The sequence below is a fragment of the Mytilus edulis genome, chromosome 2 (genome assembly GCF_963676685.1).
Source record: "Mytilus edulis chromosome 2, xbMytEdul2.2, whole genome shotgun sequence".
In the NCBI taxonomy this organism is placed as follows: Eukaryota; Metazoa; Mollusca; class Bivalvia; order Mytilida; family Mytilidae; genus Mytilus; species Mytilus edulis.
The window spans coordinates 13,820,730-13,836,594 of NC_092345.1; positions in this window are offsets into that span (position 1 = coordinate 13,820,730).

Consider the following 15,865-nt stretch of genomic DNA (forward strand, 5'->3'; position numbering starts at 1 on the left):
TTGTTTATGTTATCCATGCCCACCGTCATTTTGCACCAAATTTATGAAATTTTGCAAGTCTTTTCGAATAATTCTCTAGAAAATATTTCAATAGGTTTTAAAATTTATATTGTAAATATACACACTGCAGTTATTCATAGATAAATAAAAAAATATATTGTACCCTTACATCCAATCACAGCGCTCCTAATTTGACTTCCTTCACCTGCCTTGGGTACACAAAAGGCCAACCTAATGCTGGGAAAATTTAATGCTACCGTTTTCCCTATTATACTGTGACATAAAGATATAAAGAATTCTTATGACATTATTAATGCAATACTGGGCTATTGTGAAAACCTTGGCTATAATAAATACTTGTATGTCCCCATTACTTAAAGAAACATAGATCATTTTATGTCCCCACCCCTACATGCTGGTTTACCTCATTCTCTACTTCTTTCAGAAAAGCCTTAATAAACAACCTGTATCCAATCATATCTTATCTTATTTAAAAAGAATGATAAATAGTTCCATTTAAACAGATAAAATGGACAGTTCCATTCAATTTGTATTCATTTAATCAAAAATTTACAACAAATGCACAAATTCAAGATTTTTCATACTAATCTCCATTCCATGCTTTAGTATATGCCATAATGTGGTTCAAAATTTCAGAGCTTGTTATAAAATCTATTATTCTGTCTTGAGATGATGAAAACAAAGATATTAGACACTTTAAACATTAAATATGCAAACTACTCAGCTGTTAAGTTGCCTTTGTTGCCTGTATTAATCAATGAAAAAGCTGAATTATGTCCCTTGGGAGTATTAATTTCCAACAAAAGTCCTTTCAAACAGTAGGAAATGAAAAATTATTTATGTCTGATATAATAAAAGAAAGAAACTACAAAATGAAGCACTTTTGAAATATTTGCTGCATGAATTATCAAGAATGTGAACAATTCTTTACACAGGAGAGTATAAATTCTATGGAAATTTAGCCTCAAGTGGGCCTCTTTTTTTCTTAGATGAACAATTCTAACACTGAAAATGCTTCCAATGTGACCAAATATTGCCTAATTCCATAAACAGTACAAACTAAACCAGACAATTTCCCATTTTAATAGATTATGTTTACAGAAATACCCAAGTTATACATTTAGGGAATTATGCAGCAAAAAAGGCAAACATTTCAGTAAAAAATATTTGTCGCGATTTGAATTCTGGTGTTTCCAATTGAAAAAATCATTGCGAAAGGTGAAATCAAATACAAAAGAACTATAATATGGTGCATTTTACACAATATAGTTAGTATTGACATCCTAGAATAAAGTTTTATATCATTACCAATCAATTTGACCTATCATGATGACTCAGCACTTTTCTCAACACAGTATTGTTCTCAGTGAAAAATTTCTATTCTTTGTGATAAAAATCAAATGTACTAATCAAAAGCTTCAAAATAGTATAAAAGAATTGAAGTTTGAGTGACTTTGATTTCCCTTGCTATCTTCAGTATACTGTGACATAAAGATATAAAGAATTCTTATGACATTATTAATGCAATACTGGGCTATTGTGAAAACCTTGGCTATAATAAATACTTGTATGTCCCCATTACTTAAAGAAACATAGATCATTTTATGTCCCCACCCCTACATGCTGGTTTACCTCATTCTCTACTTCTTTCAGAAAAGCCTTAATAAACAACCTGTATCCAATCATATCTTATCTTATTTAAAAAGAATGATAAATAGTTCCATTTAAACAGATAAAATGGACAGTTCCATTCAATTTGTATTCATTTAATCAAAAATTTACAACAAATGCACAAATTCAAGATTTTTCATACTAATCTCCATTCCATGCTTTAGTATATGCCATAATGTGGTTCAAAATTTCAGAGCTTGTTATAAAATCTATTATTCTGTCTTGAGATGATGAAAACAAAGATATTAGACACTTTAAACATTAAATATGCAAACTACTCAGCTGTTAAGTTGCCTTTGTTGCCTGTATTAATCAATGAAAAAGCTGAATTATGTCCCTTGGGAGTATTAATTTCCAACAAAAGTCCTTTCAAACAGTAGGAAATGAAAAATTATTTATGTCTGATATAATAAAAGAAAGAAACTACAAAATGAAGCACTTTTGAAATATTTGCTGCATGAATTATCAAGAATGTGAACAATTCTTTACACAGGAGAGTATAAATTCTATGGAAATTTAGCCTCAAGTGGGCCTCTTTTTTTCTTAGATGAACAATTCTAACACTGAAAATGCTTCCAATGTGACCAAATATTGCCTAATTCCATAAACAGTACAAACTAAACCAGACAATTTCCCATTTTAATAGATTATGTTTACAGAAATACCCAAGTTATACATTTAGGGAATTATGCAGCAAAAAAGGCAAACATTTCAGTAAAAAATATTTGTCGCGATTTGAATTCTGGTGTTTCCAATTGAAAAAATCATTGCGAAAGGTGAAATCAAATACAAAAGAACTATAATATGGTGCATTTTACACAATATAGTTAGTATTGACATCCTAGAATAAAGTTTTATATCATTACCAATCAATTTGACCTATCATGATGACTCAGCACTTTTCTCAACACAGTATTGTTCTCAGTGAAAAATTTCTATTCTTTGTGATAAAAATCAAATGTACTAATCAAAAGCTTCAAAATAGTATAAAAGAATTGAAGTTTGAGTGACTTTGATTTCCCTTGCTATCTTCAGTATAGGGAAAACGGTACTATTTATTCTGCCATAGGCGACAATGTTAACATTTTCTAAATTTACCACTTTTTAAGATAAAAACCTGGATAAAACAGTTATATGCTGTGTTAGTACTTTATTATTCTGTTTTAAAAATTAAAGCCAAATAGTATCATGACCAACTTCCAACGGAGCTTGTTTATGTTATCCATGCCCACCGTCATTTTGCACCAAATTTATGAAATTTTGCAAGTCTTTTCGAATAATTCTCTAGAAAATATTTCAATAGGTTTTAAAATTTATATTGTAAATATACACACTGCAGTTATTCATAGATAAATAAAAAAATATATTGTACCCTTACATCCAATCACAGCGCTCCTAATTTGACTTCCTTCACCTGCCTTGGGTACACAAAAGGCCAACCTAATGCTGGGAAAATTTAATGCTACCGTTTTCCCTATTATACTGTGACATAAAGATATAAAGAATTCTTATGACATTATTAATGCAATACTGGGCTATTGTGAAAACCTTGGCTATAATAAATACTTGTATGTCCCCATTACTTAAAGAAACATAGATCATTTTATGTCCCCACCCCTACATGCTGGTTTACCTCATTCTCTACTTCTTTCAGAAAAGCCTTAATAAACAACCTGTATCCAATCATATCTTATCTTATTTAAAAAGAATGATAAATAGTTCCATTTAAACAGATAAAATGGACAGTTCCATTCAATTTGTATTCATTTAATCAAAAATTTACAACAAATGCACAAATTCAAGATTTTTCATACTAATCTCCATTCCATGCTTTAGTATATGCCATAATGTGGTTCAAAATTTCAGAGCTTGTTATAAAATCTATTATTCTGTCTTGAGATGATGAAAACAAAGATATTAGACACTTTAAACATTAAATATGCAAACTACTCAGCTGTTAAGTTGCCTTTGTTGCCTGTATTAATCAATGAAAAAGCTGAATTATGTCCCTTGGGAGTATTAATTTCCAACAAAAGTCCTTTCAAACAGTAGGAAATGAAAAATTATTTATGTCTGATATAATAAAAGAAAGAAACTACAAAATGAAGCACTTTTGAAATATTTGCTGCATGAATTATCAAGAATGTGAACAATTCTTTACACAGGAGAGTATAAATTCTATGGAAATTTAGCCTCAAGTGGGCCTCTTTTTTTCTTAGATGAACAATTCTAACACTGAAAATGCTTCCAATGTGACCAAATATTGCCTAATTCCATAAACAGTACAAACTAAACCAGACAATTTCCCATTTTAATAGATTATGTTTACAGAAATACCCAAGTTATACATTTAGGGAATTATGCAGCAAAAAAGGCAAACATTTCAGTAAAAAATATTTGTCGCGATTTGAATTCTGGTGTTTCCAATTGAAAAAATCATTGCGAAAGGTGAAATCAAATACAAAAGAACTATAATATGGTGCATTTTACACAATATAGTTAGTATTGACATCCTAGAATAAAGTTTTATATCATTACCAATCAATTTGACCTATCATGATGACTCAGCACTTTTCTCAACACAGTATTGTTCTCAGTGAAAAATTTCTATTCTTTGTGATAAAAATCAAATGTACTAATCAAAAGCTTCAAAATAGTATAAAAGAATTGAAGTTTGAGTGACTTTGATTTCCCTTGCTATCTTCAGTATAGGGAAAACGGTACTATTTATTCTGCCATAGGCGACAATGTTAACATTTTCTAAATTTACCACTTTTTAAGATAAAAACCTGGATAAAACAGTTATATGCTGTGTTAGTACTTTATTATTCTGTTTTAAAAATTAAAGCCAAATAGTATCATGACCAACTTCCAACGGAGCTTGTTTATGTTATCCATGCCCACCGTCATTTTGCACCAAATTTATGAAATTTTGCAAGTCTTTTCGAATAATTCTCTAGAAAATATTTCAATAGGTTTTAAAATTTATATTGTAAATATACACACTGCAGTTATTCATAGATAAATAAAAAAATATATTGTACCCTTACATCCAATCACAGCGCTCCTAATTTGACTTCCTTCACCTGCCTTGGGTACACAAAAGGCCAACCTAAGGCTGGGAAAATTTAATGCTACCGTTTTCCCTATACTGTGACATAAAGATATAAAGAATTCTTATGACATTATTAATGCAATACTGGGCTATTGTGAAAACCTTGGCTATAATAAATACTTGTATGTCCCCATTACTTAAAGAAACATAGATCATTTTATGTCCCCACCCCTACATGCTGGTTTACCTCATTCTCTACTTCTTTCAGAAAAGCCTTAATAAACAACCTGTATCCAATCATATCTTATCTTATTTAAAAAGAATGATAAATAGTTCCATTTAAACAGATAAAATGGACAGTTCCATTCAATTTGTATTCATTTAATCAAAAATTTACAACAAATGCACAAATTCAAGATTTTTCATACTAATCTCCATTCCATGCTTTAGTATATGCCATAATGTGGTTCAAAATTTCAGAGCTTGTTATAAAATCTATTATTCTGTCTTGAGATGATGAAAACAAAGATATTAGACACTTTAAACATTAAATATGCAAACTACTCAGCTGTTAAGTTGCCTTTGTTGCCTGTATTAATCAATGAAAAAGCTGAATTATGTCCCTTGGGAGTATTAATTTCCAACAAAAGTCCTTTCAAACAGTAGGAAATGAAAAATTATTTATGTCTGATATAATAAAAGAAAGAAACTACAAAATGAAGCACTTTTGAAATATTTGCTGCATGAATTATCAAGAATGTGAACAATTCTTTACACAGGAGAGTATAAATTCTATGGAAATTTAGCCTCAAGTGGGCCTCTTTTTTTCTTAGATGAACAATTCTAACACTGAAAATGCTTCCAATGTGACCAAATATTGCCTAATTCCATAAACAGTACAAACTAAACCAGACAATTTCCCATTTTAATAGATTATGTTTACAGAAATACCCAAGTTATACATTTAGGGAATTATGCAGCAAAAAAGGCAAACATTTCAGTAAAAAATATTTGTCGCGATTTGAATTCTGGTGTTTCCAATTGAAAAAATCATTGCGAAAGGTGAAATCAAATACAAAAGAACTATAATATGGTGCATTTTACACAATATAGTTAGTATTGACATCCTAGAATAAAGTTTTATATCATTACCAATCAATTTGACCTATCATGATGACTCAGCACTTTTCTCAACACAGTATTGTTCTCAGTGAAAAATTTCTATTCTTTGTGATAAAAATCAAATGTACTAATCAAAAGCTTCAAAATAGTATAAAAGAATTGAAGTTTGAGTGACTTTGATTTCCCTTGCTATCTTCAGTATAGGGAAAACGGTACTATTTATTCTGCCATAGGCGACAATGTTAACATTTTCTAAATTTACCACTTTTTAAGATAAAAACCTGGATAAAACAGTTATATGCTGTGTTAGTACTTTATTATTCTGTTTTAAAAATTAAAGCCAAATAGTATCATGACCAACTTCCAACGGAGCTTGTTTATGTTATCCATGCCCACCGTCATTTTGCACCAAATTTATGAAATTTTGCAAGTCTTTTCGAATAATTCTCTAGAAAATATTTCAATAGGTTTTAAAATTTATATTGTAAATATACACACTGCAGTTATTCATAGATAAATAAAAAAATATATTGTACCCTTACATCCAATCACAGCGCTCCTAATTTGACTTCCTTCACCTGCCTTGGGTACACAAAAGGCCAACCTAATGCTGGGAAAATTTAATGCTACCGTTTTCCCTATACTGTGACATAAAGATATAAAGAATTCTTATGACATTATTAATGCAATACTGGGCTATTGTGAAAACCTTGGCTATAATAAATACTTGTATGTCCCCATTACTTAAAGAAACATAGATCATTTTATGTCCCCACCCCTACATGCTGGTTTACCTCATTCTCTACTTCTTTCAGAAAAGCCTTAATAAACAACCTGTATCCAATCATATCTTATCTTATTTAAAAAGAATGATAAATAGTTCCATTTAAACAGATAAAATGGACAGTTCCATTCAATTTGTATTCATTTAATCAAAAATTTACAACAAATGCACAAATTCAAGATTTTTCATACTAATCTCCATTCCATGCTTTAGTATATGCCATAATGTGGTTCAAAATTTCAGAGCTTGTTATAAAATCTATTATTCTGTCTTGAGATGATGAAAACAAAGATATTAGACACTTTAAACATTAAATATGCAAACTACTCAGCTGTTAAGTTGCCTTTGTTGCCTGTATTAATCAATGAAAAAGCTGAATTATGTCCCTTGGGAGTATTAATTTCCAACAAAAGTCCTTTCAAACAGTAGGAAATGAAAAATTATTTATGTCTGATATAATAAAAGAAAGAAACTACAAAATGAAGCACTTTTGAAATATTTGCTGCATGAATTATCAAGAATGTGAACAATTCTTTACACAGGAGAGTATAAATTCTATGGAAATTTAGCCTCAAGTGGGCCTCTTTTTTTCTTAGATGAACAATTCTAACACTGAAAATGCTTCCAATGTGACCAAATATTGCCTAATTCCATAAACAGTACAAACTAAACCAGACAATTTCCCATTTTAATAGATTATGTTTACAGAAATACCCAAGTTATACATTTAGGGAATTATGCAGCAAAAAAGGCAAACATTTCAGTAAAAAATATTTGTCGCGATTTGAATTCTGGTGTTTCCAATTGAAAAAATCATTGCGAAAGGTGAAATCAAATACAAAAGAACTATAATATGGTGCATTTTACACAATATAGTTAGTATTGACATCCTAGAATAAAGTTTTATATCATTACCAATCAATTTGACCTATCATGATGACTCAGCACTTTTCTCAACACAGTATTGTTCTCAGTGAAAAATTTCTATTCTTTGTGATAAAAATCAAATGTACTAATCAAAAGCTTCAAAATAGTATAAAAGAATTGAAGTTTGAGTGACTTTGATTTCCCTTGCTATCTTCAGTATAGGGAAAACGGTACTATTTATTCTGCCATAGGCGACAATGTTAACATTTTCTAAATTTACCACTTTTTAAGATAAAAACCTGGATAAAACAGTTATATGCTGTGTTAGTACTTTATTATTCTGTTTTAAAAATTAAAGCCAAATAGTATCATGACCAACTTCCAACGGAGCTTGTTTATGTTATCCATGCCCACCGTCATTTTGCACCAAATTTATGAAATTTTGCAAGTCTTTTCGAATAATTCTCTAGAAAATATTTCAATAGGTTTTAAAATTTATATTGTAAATATACACACTGCAGTTATTCATAGATAAATAAAAAAATATATTGTACCCTTACATCCAATCACAGCGCTCCTAATTTGACTTCCTTCACCTGCCTTGGGTACACAAAAGGCCAACCTAATGCTGGGAAAATTTAATGCTACCGTTTTCCCTATTATACTGTGACATAAAGATATAAAGAATTCTTATGACATTATTAATGCAATACTGGGCTATTGTGAAAACCTTGGCTATAATAAATACTTGTATGTCCCCATTACTTAAAGAAACATAGATCATTTTATGTCCCCACCCCTACATGCTGGTTTACCTCATTCTCTACTTCTTTCAGAAAAGCCTTAATAAACAACCTGTATCCAATCATATCTTATCTTATTTAAAAAGAATGATAAATAGTTCCATTTAAACAGATAAAATGGACAGTTCCATTCAATTTGTATTCATTTAATCAAAAATTTACAACAAATGCACAAATTCAAGATTTTTCATACTAATCTCCATTCCATGCTTTAGTATATGCCATAATGTGGTTCAAAATTTCAGAGCTTGTTATAAAATCTATTATTCTGTCTTGAGATGATGAAAACAAAGATATTAGACACTTTAAACATTAAATATGCAAACTACTCAGCTGTTAAGTTGCCTTTGTTGCCTGTATTAATCAATGAAAAAGCTGAATTATGTCCCTTGGGAGTATTAATTTCCAACAAAAGTCCTTTCAAACAGTAGGAAATGAAAAATTATTTATGTCTGATATAATAAAAGAAAGAAACTACAAAATGAAGCACTTTTGAAATATTTGCTGCATGAATTATCAAGAATGTGAACAATTCTTTACACAGGAGAGTATAAATTCTATGGAAATTTAGCCTCAAGTGGGCCTCTTTTTTTCTTAGATGAACAATTCTAACACTGAAAATGCTTCCAATGTGACCAAATATTGCCTAATTCCATAAACAGTACAAACTAAACCAGACAATTTCCCATTTTAATAGATTATGTTTACAGAAATACCCAAGTTATACATTTAGGGAATTATGCAGCAAAAAAGGCAAACATTTCAGTAAAAAATATTTGTCGCGATTTGAATTCTGGTGTTTCCAATTGAAAAAATCATTGCGAAAGGTGAAATCAAATACAAAAGAACTATAATATGGTGCATTTTACACAATATAGTTAGTATTGACATCCTAGAATAAAGTTTTATATCATTACCAATCAATTTGACCTATCATGATGACTCAGCACTTTTCTCAACACAGTATTGTTCTCAGTGAAAAATTTCTATTCTTTGTGATAAAAATCAAATGTACTAATCAAAAGCTTCAAAATAGTATAAAAGAATTGAAGTTTGAGTGACTTTGATTTCCCTTGCTATCTTCAGTATAGGGAAAACGGTACTATTTATTCTGCCATAGGCGACAATGTTAACATTTTCTAAATTTACCACTTTTTAAGATAAAAACCTGGATAAAACAGTTATATGCTGTGTTAGTACTTTATTATTCTGTTTTAAAAATTAAAGCCAAATAGTATCATGACCAACTTCCAACGGAGCTTGTTTATGTTATCCATGCCCACCGTCATTTTGCACCAAATTTATGAAATTTTGCAAGTCTTTTCGAATAATTCTCTAGAAAATATTTCAATAGGTTTTAAAATTTATATTGTAAATATACACACTGCAGTTATTCATAGATAAATAAAAAAATATATTGTACCCTTACATCCAATCACAGCGCTCCTAATTTGACTTCCTTCACCTGCCTTGGGTACACAAAAGGCCAACCTAATGCTGGGAAAATTTAATGCTACCGTTTTCCCTATACTGTGACATAAAGATATAAAGAATTCTTATGACATTATTAATGCAATACTGGGCTATTGTGAAAACCTTGGCTATAATAAATACTTGTATGTCCCCATTACTTAAAGAAACATAGATCATTTTATGTCCCCACCCCTACATGCTGGTTTACCTCATTCTCTACTTCTTTCAGAAAAGCCTTAATAAACAACCTGTATCCAATCATATCTTATCTTATTTAAAAAGAATGATAAATAGTTCCATTTAAACAGATAAAATGGACAGTTCCATTCAATTTGTATTCATTTAATCAAAAATTTACAACAAATGCACAAATTCAAGATTTTTCATACTAATCTCCATTCCATGCTTTAGTATATGCCATAATGTGGTTCAAAATTTCAGAGCTTGTTATAAAATCTATTATTCTGTCTTGAGATGATGAAAACAAAGATATTAGACACTTTAAACATTAAATATGCAAACTACTCAGCTGTTAAGTTGCCTTTGTTGCCTGTATTAATCAATGAAAAAGCTGAATTATGTCCCTTGGGAGTATTAATTTCCAACAAAAGTCCTTTCAAACAGTAGGAAATGAAAAATTATTTATGTCTGATATAATAAAAGAAAGAAACTACAAAATGAAGCACTTTTGAAATATTTGCTGCATGAATTATCAAGAATGTGAACAATTCTTTACACAGGAGAGTATAAATTCTATGGAAATTTAGCCTCAAGTGGGCCTCTTTTTTTCTTAGATGAACAATTCTAACACTGAAAATGCTTCCAATGTGACCAAATATTGCCTAATTCCATAAACAGTACAAACTAAACCAGACAATTTCCCATTTTAATAGATTATGTTTACAGAAATACCCAAGTTATACATTTAGGGAATTATGCAGCAAAAAAGGCAAACATTTCAGTAAAAAATATTTGTCGCGATTTGAATTCTGGTGTTTCCAATTGAAAAAATCATTGCGAAAGGTGAAATCAAATACAAAAGAACTATAATATGGTGCATTTTACACAATATAGTTAGTATTGACATCCTAGAATAAAGTTTTATATCATTACCAATCAATTTGACCTATCATGATGACTCAGCACTTTTCTCAACACAGTATTGTTCTCAGTGAAAAATTTCTATTCTTTGTGATAAAAATCAAATGTACTAATCAAAAGCTTCAAAATAGTATAAAAGAATTGAAGTTTGAGTGACTTTGATTTCCCTTGCTATCTTCAGTATAGGGAAAACGGTACTATTTATTCTGCCATAGGCGACAATGTTAACATTTTCTAAATTTACCACTTTTTAAGATAAAAACCTGGATAAAACAGTTATATGCTGTGTTAGTACTTTATTATTCTGTTTTAAAAATTAAAGCCAAATAGTATCATGACCAACTTCCAACGGAGCTTGTTTATGTTATCCATGCCCACCGTCATTTTGCACCAAATTTATGAAATTTTGCAAGTCTTTTCGAATAATTCTCTAGAAAATATTTCAATAGGTTTTAAAATTTATATTGTAAATATACACACTGCAGTTATTCATAGATAAATAAAAAAATATATTGTACCCTTACATCCAATCACAGCGCTCCTAATTTGACTTCCTTCACCTGCCTTGGGTACACAAAAGGCCAACCTAATGCTGGGAAAATTTAATGCTACCGTTTTCCCTATTATACTGTGACATAAAGATATAAAGAATTCTTATGACATTATTAATGCAATACTGGGCTATTGTGAAAACCTTGGCTATAATAAATACTTGTATGTCCCCATTACTTAAAGAAACATAGATCATTTTATGTCCCCACCCCTACATGCTGGTTTACCTCATTCTCTACTTCTTTCAGAAAAGCCTTAATAAACAACCTGTATCCAATCATATCTTATCTTATTTAAAAAGAATGATAAATAGTTCCATTTAAACAGATAAAATGGACAGTTCCATTCAATTTGTATTCATTTAATCAAAAATTTACAACAAATGCACAAATTCAAGATTTTTCATACTAATCTCCATTCCATGCTTTAGTATATGCCATAATGTGGTTCAAAATTTCAGAGCTTGTTATAAAATCTATTATTCTGTCTTGAGATGATGAAAACAAAGATATTAGACACTTTAAACATTAAATATGCAAACTACTCAGCTGTTAAGTTGCCTTTGTTGCCTGTATTAATCAATGAAAAAGCTGAATTATGTCCCTTGGGAGTATTAATTTCCAACAAAAGTCCTTTCAAACAGTAGGAAATGAAAAATTATTTATGTCTGATATAATAAAAGAAAGAAACTACAAAATGAAGCACTTTTGAAATATTTGCTGCATGAATTATCAAGAATGTGAACAATTCTTTACACAGGAGAGTATAAATTCTATGGAAATTTAGCCTCAAGTGGGCCTCTTTTTTTCTTAGATGAACAATTCTAACACTGAAAATGCTTCCAATGTGACCAAATATTGCCTAATTCCATAAACAGTACAAACTAAACCAGACAATTTCCCATTTTAATAGATTATGTTTACAGAAATACCCAAGTTATACATTTAGGGAATTATGCAGCAAAAAAGGCAAACATTTCAGTAAAAAATATTTGTCGCGATTTGAATTCTGGTGTTTCCAATTGAAAAAATCATTGCGAAAGGTGAAATCAAATACAAAAGAACTATAATATGGTGCATTTTACACAATATAGTTAGTATTGACATCCTAGAATAAAGTTTTATATCATTACCAATCAATTTGACCTATCATGATGACTCAGCACTTTTCTCAACACAGTATTGTTCTCAGTGAAAAATTTCTATTCTTTGTGATAAAAATCAAATGTACTAATCAAAAGCTTCAAAATAGTATAAAAGAATTGAAGTTTGAGTGACTTTGATTTCCCTTGCTATCTTCAGTATACTGTGACATAAAGATATAAAGAATTCTTATGACATTATTAATGCAATACTGGGCTATTGTGAAAACCTTGGCTATAATAAATACTTGTATGTCCCCATTACTTAAAGAAACATAGATCATTTTATGTCCCCACCCCTACATGCTGGTTTACCTCATTCTCTACTTCTTTCAGAAAAGCCTTAATAAACAACCTGTATCCAATCATATCTTATCTTATTTAAAAAGAATGATAAATAGTTCCATTTAAACAGATAAAATGGACAGTTCCATTCAATTTGTATTCATTTAATCAAAAATTTACAACAAATGCACAAATTCAAGATTTTTCATACTAATCTCCATTCCATGCTTTAGTATATGCCATAATGTGGTTCAAAATTTCAGAGCTTGTTATAAAATCTATTATTCTGTCTTGAGATGATGAAAACAAAGATATTAGACACTTTAAACATTAAATATGCAAACTACTCAGCTGTTAAGTTGCCTTTGTTGCCTGTATTAATCAATGAAAAAGCTGAATTATGTCCCTTGGGAGTATTAATTTCCAACAAAAGTCCTTTCAAACAGTAGGAAATGAAAAATTATTTATGTCTGATATAATAAAAGAAAGAAACTACAAAATGAAGCACTTTTGAAATATTTGCTGCATGAATTATCAAGAATGTGAACAATTCTTTACACAGGAGAGTATAAATTCTATGGAAATTTAGCCTCAAGTGGGCCTCTTTTTTTTCTTAGATGAACAATTCTAACACTGAAAATGCTTCCAATGTGACCAAATATTGCCTAATTCCATAAACAGTACAAACTAAACCAGACAATTTCCCATTTTAATAGATTATGTTTACAGAAATACCCAAGTTATACATTTAGGGAATTATGCAGCAAAAAAGGCAAACATTTCAGTAAAAAATATTTGTCGCGATTTGAATTCTGGTGTTTCCAATTGAAAAAATCATTGCGAAAGGTGAAATCAAATACAAAAGAACTATAATATGGTGCATTTTACACAATATAGTTAGTATTGACATCCTAGAATAAAGTTTTATATCATTACCAATCAATTTGACCTATCATGATGACTCAGCACTTTTCTCAACACAGTATTGTTCTCAGTGAAAAATTTCTATTCTTTGTGATAAAAATCAAATGTACTAATCAAAAGCTTCAAAATAGTATAAAAGAATTGAAGTTTGAGTGACTTTGATTTCCCTTGCTATCTTCAGTATACTGTGACATAAAGATATAAAGAATTCTTATGACATTATTAATGCAATACTGGGCTATTGTGAAAACCTTGGCTATAATAAATACTTGTATGTCCCCATTACTTAAAGAAACATAGATCATTTTATGTCCCCACCCCTACATGCTGGTTTACCTCATTCTCTACTTCTTTCAGAAAAGCCTTAATAAACAACCTGTATCCAATCATATCTTATCTTATTTAAAAAGAATGATAAATAGTTCCATTTAAACAGATAAAATGGACAGTTCCATTCAATTTGTATTCATTTAATCAAAAATTTACAACAAATGCACAAATTCAAGATTTTTCATACTAATCTCCATTCCATGCTTTAGTATATGCCATAATGTGGTTCAAAATTTCAGAGCTTGTTATAAAATCTATTATTCTGTCTTGAGATGATGAAAACAAAGATATTAGACACTTTAAACATTAAATATGCAAACTACTCAGCTGTTAAGTTGCCTTTGTTGCCTGTATTAATCAATGAAAAAGCTGAATTATGTCCCTTGGGAGTATTAATTTCCAACAAAAGTCCTTTCAAACAGTAGGAAATGAAAAATTATTTATGTCTGATATAATAAAAGAAAGAAACTACAAAATGAAGCACTTTTGAAATATTTGCTGCATGAATTATCAAGAATGTGAACAATTCTTTACACAGGAGAGTATAAATTCTATGGAAATTTAGCCTCAAGTGGGCCTCTTTTTTTCTTAGATGAACAATTCTAACACTGAAAATGCTTCCAATGTGACCAAATATTGCCTAATTCCATAAACAGTACAAACTAAACCAGACAATTTCCCATTTTAATAGATTATGTTTACAGAAATACCCAAGTTATACATTTAGGGAATTATGCAGCAAAAAAGGCAAACATTTCAGTAAAAAATATTTGTCGCGATTTGAATTCTGGTGTTTCCAATTGAAAAAATCATTGCGAAAGGTGAAATCAAATACAAAAGAACTATAATATGGTGCATTTTACACAATATAGTTAGTATTGACATCCTAGAATAAAGTTTTATATCATTACCAATCAATTTGACCTATCATGATGACTCAGCACTTTTCTCAACACAGTATTGTTCTCAGTGAAAAATTTCTATTCTTTGTGATAAAAATCAAATGTACTAATCAAAAGCTTCAAAATAGTATAAAAGAATTGAAGTTTGAGTGACTTTGATTTCCCTTGCTATCTTCAGTATAGGGAAAACGGTACTATTTATTCTGCCATAGGCGACAATGTTAACATTTTCTAAATTTACCACTTTTTAAGATAAAAACCTGGATAAAACAGTTATATGCTGTGTTAGTACTTTATTATTCTGTTTTAAAAATTAAAGCCAAATAGTATCATGACCAACTTCCAACGGAGCTTGTTTATGTTATCCATGCCCACCGTCATTTTGCACCAAATTTATGAAATTTTGCAAGTCTTTTCGAATAATTCTCTAGAAAATATTTCAATAGGTTTTAAAATTTATATTGTAAATATACACACTGCAGTTATTCATAGATAAATAAAAAAATATATTGTACCCTTACATCCAATCACAGCGCTCCTAATTTGACTTCCTTCACCTGCCTTGGGTACACAAAAGGCCAACCTAATGCTGGGAAAATTTAATGCTACCGTTTTCCCTATACTGTGACATAAAGATATAAAGAATTCTTATGACATTATTAATGCAATACTGGGCTATTGTGAAAACCTTGGCTATAATAAATACTTGTATGTCCCCATTACTTAAAGAAACATAGATCATTTTATGTCCCCACCCCTACATGCTGGTTTACCTCATTCTCTACTTCTTTCAGAAAAGCCTTAATAAACAACCTGTATCCAATCATATCTTAT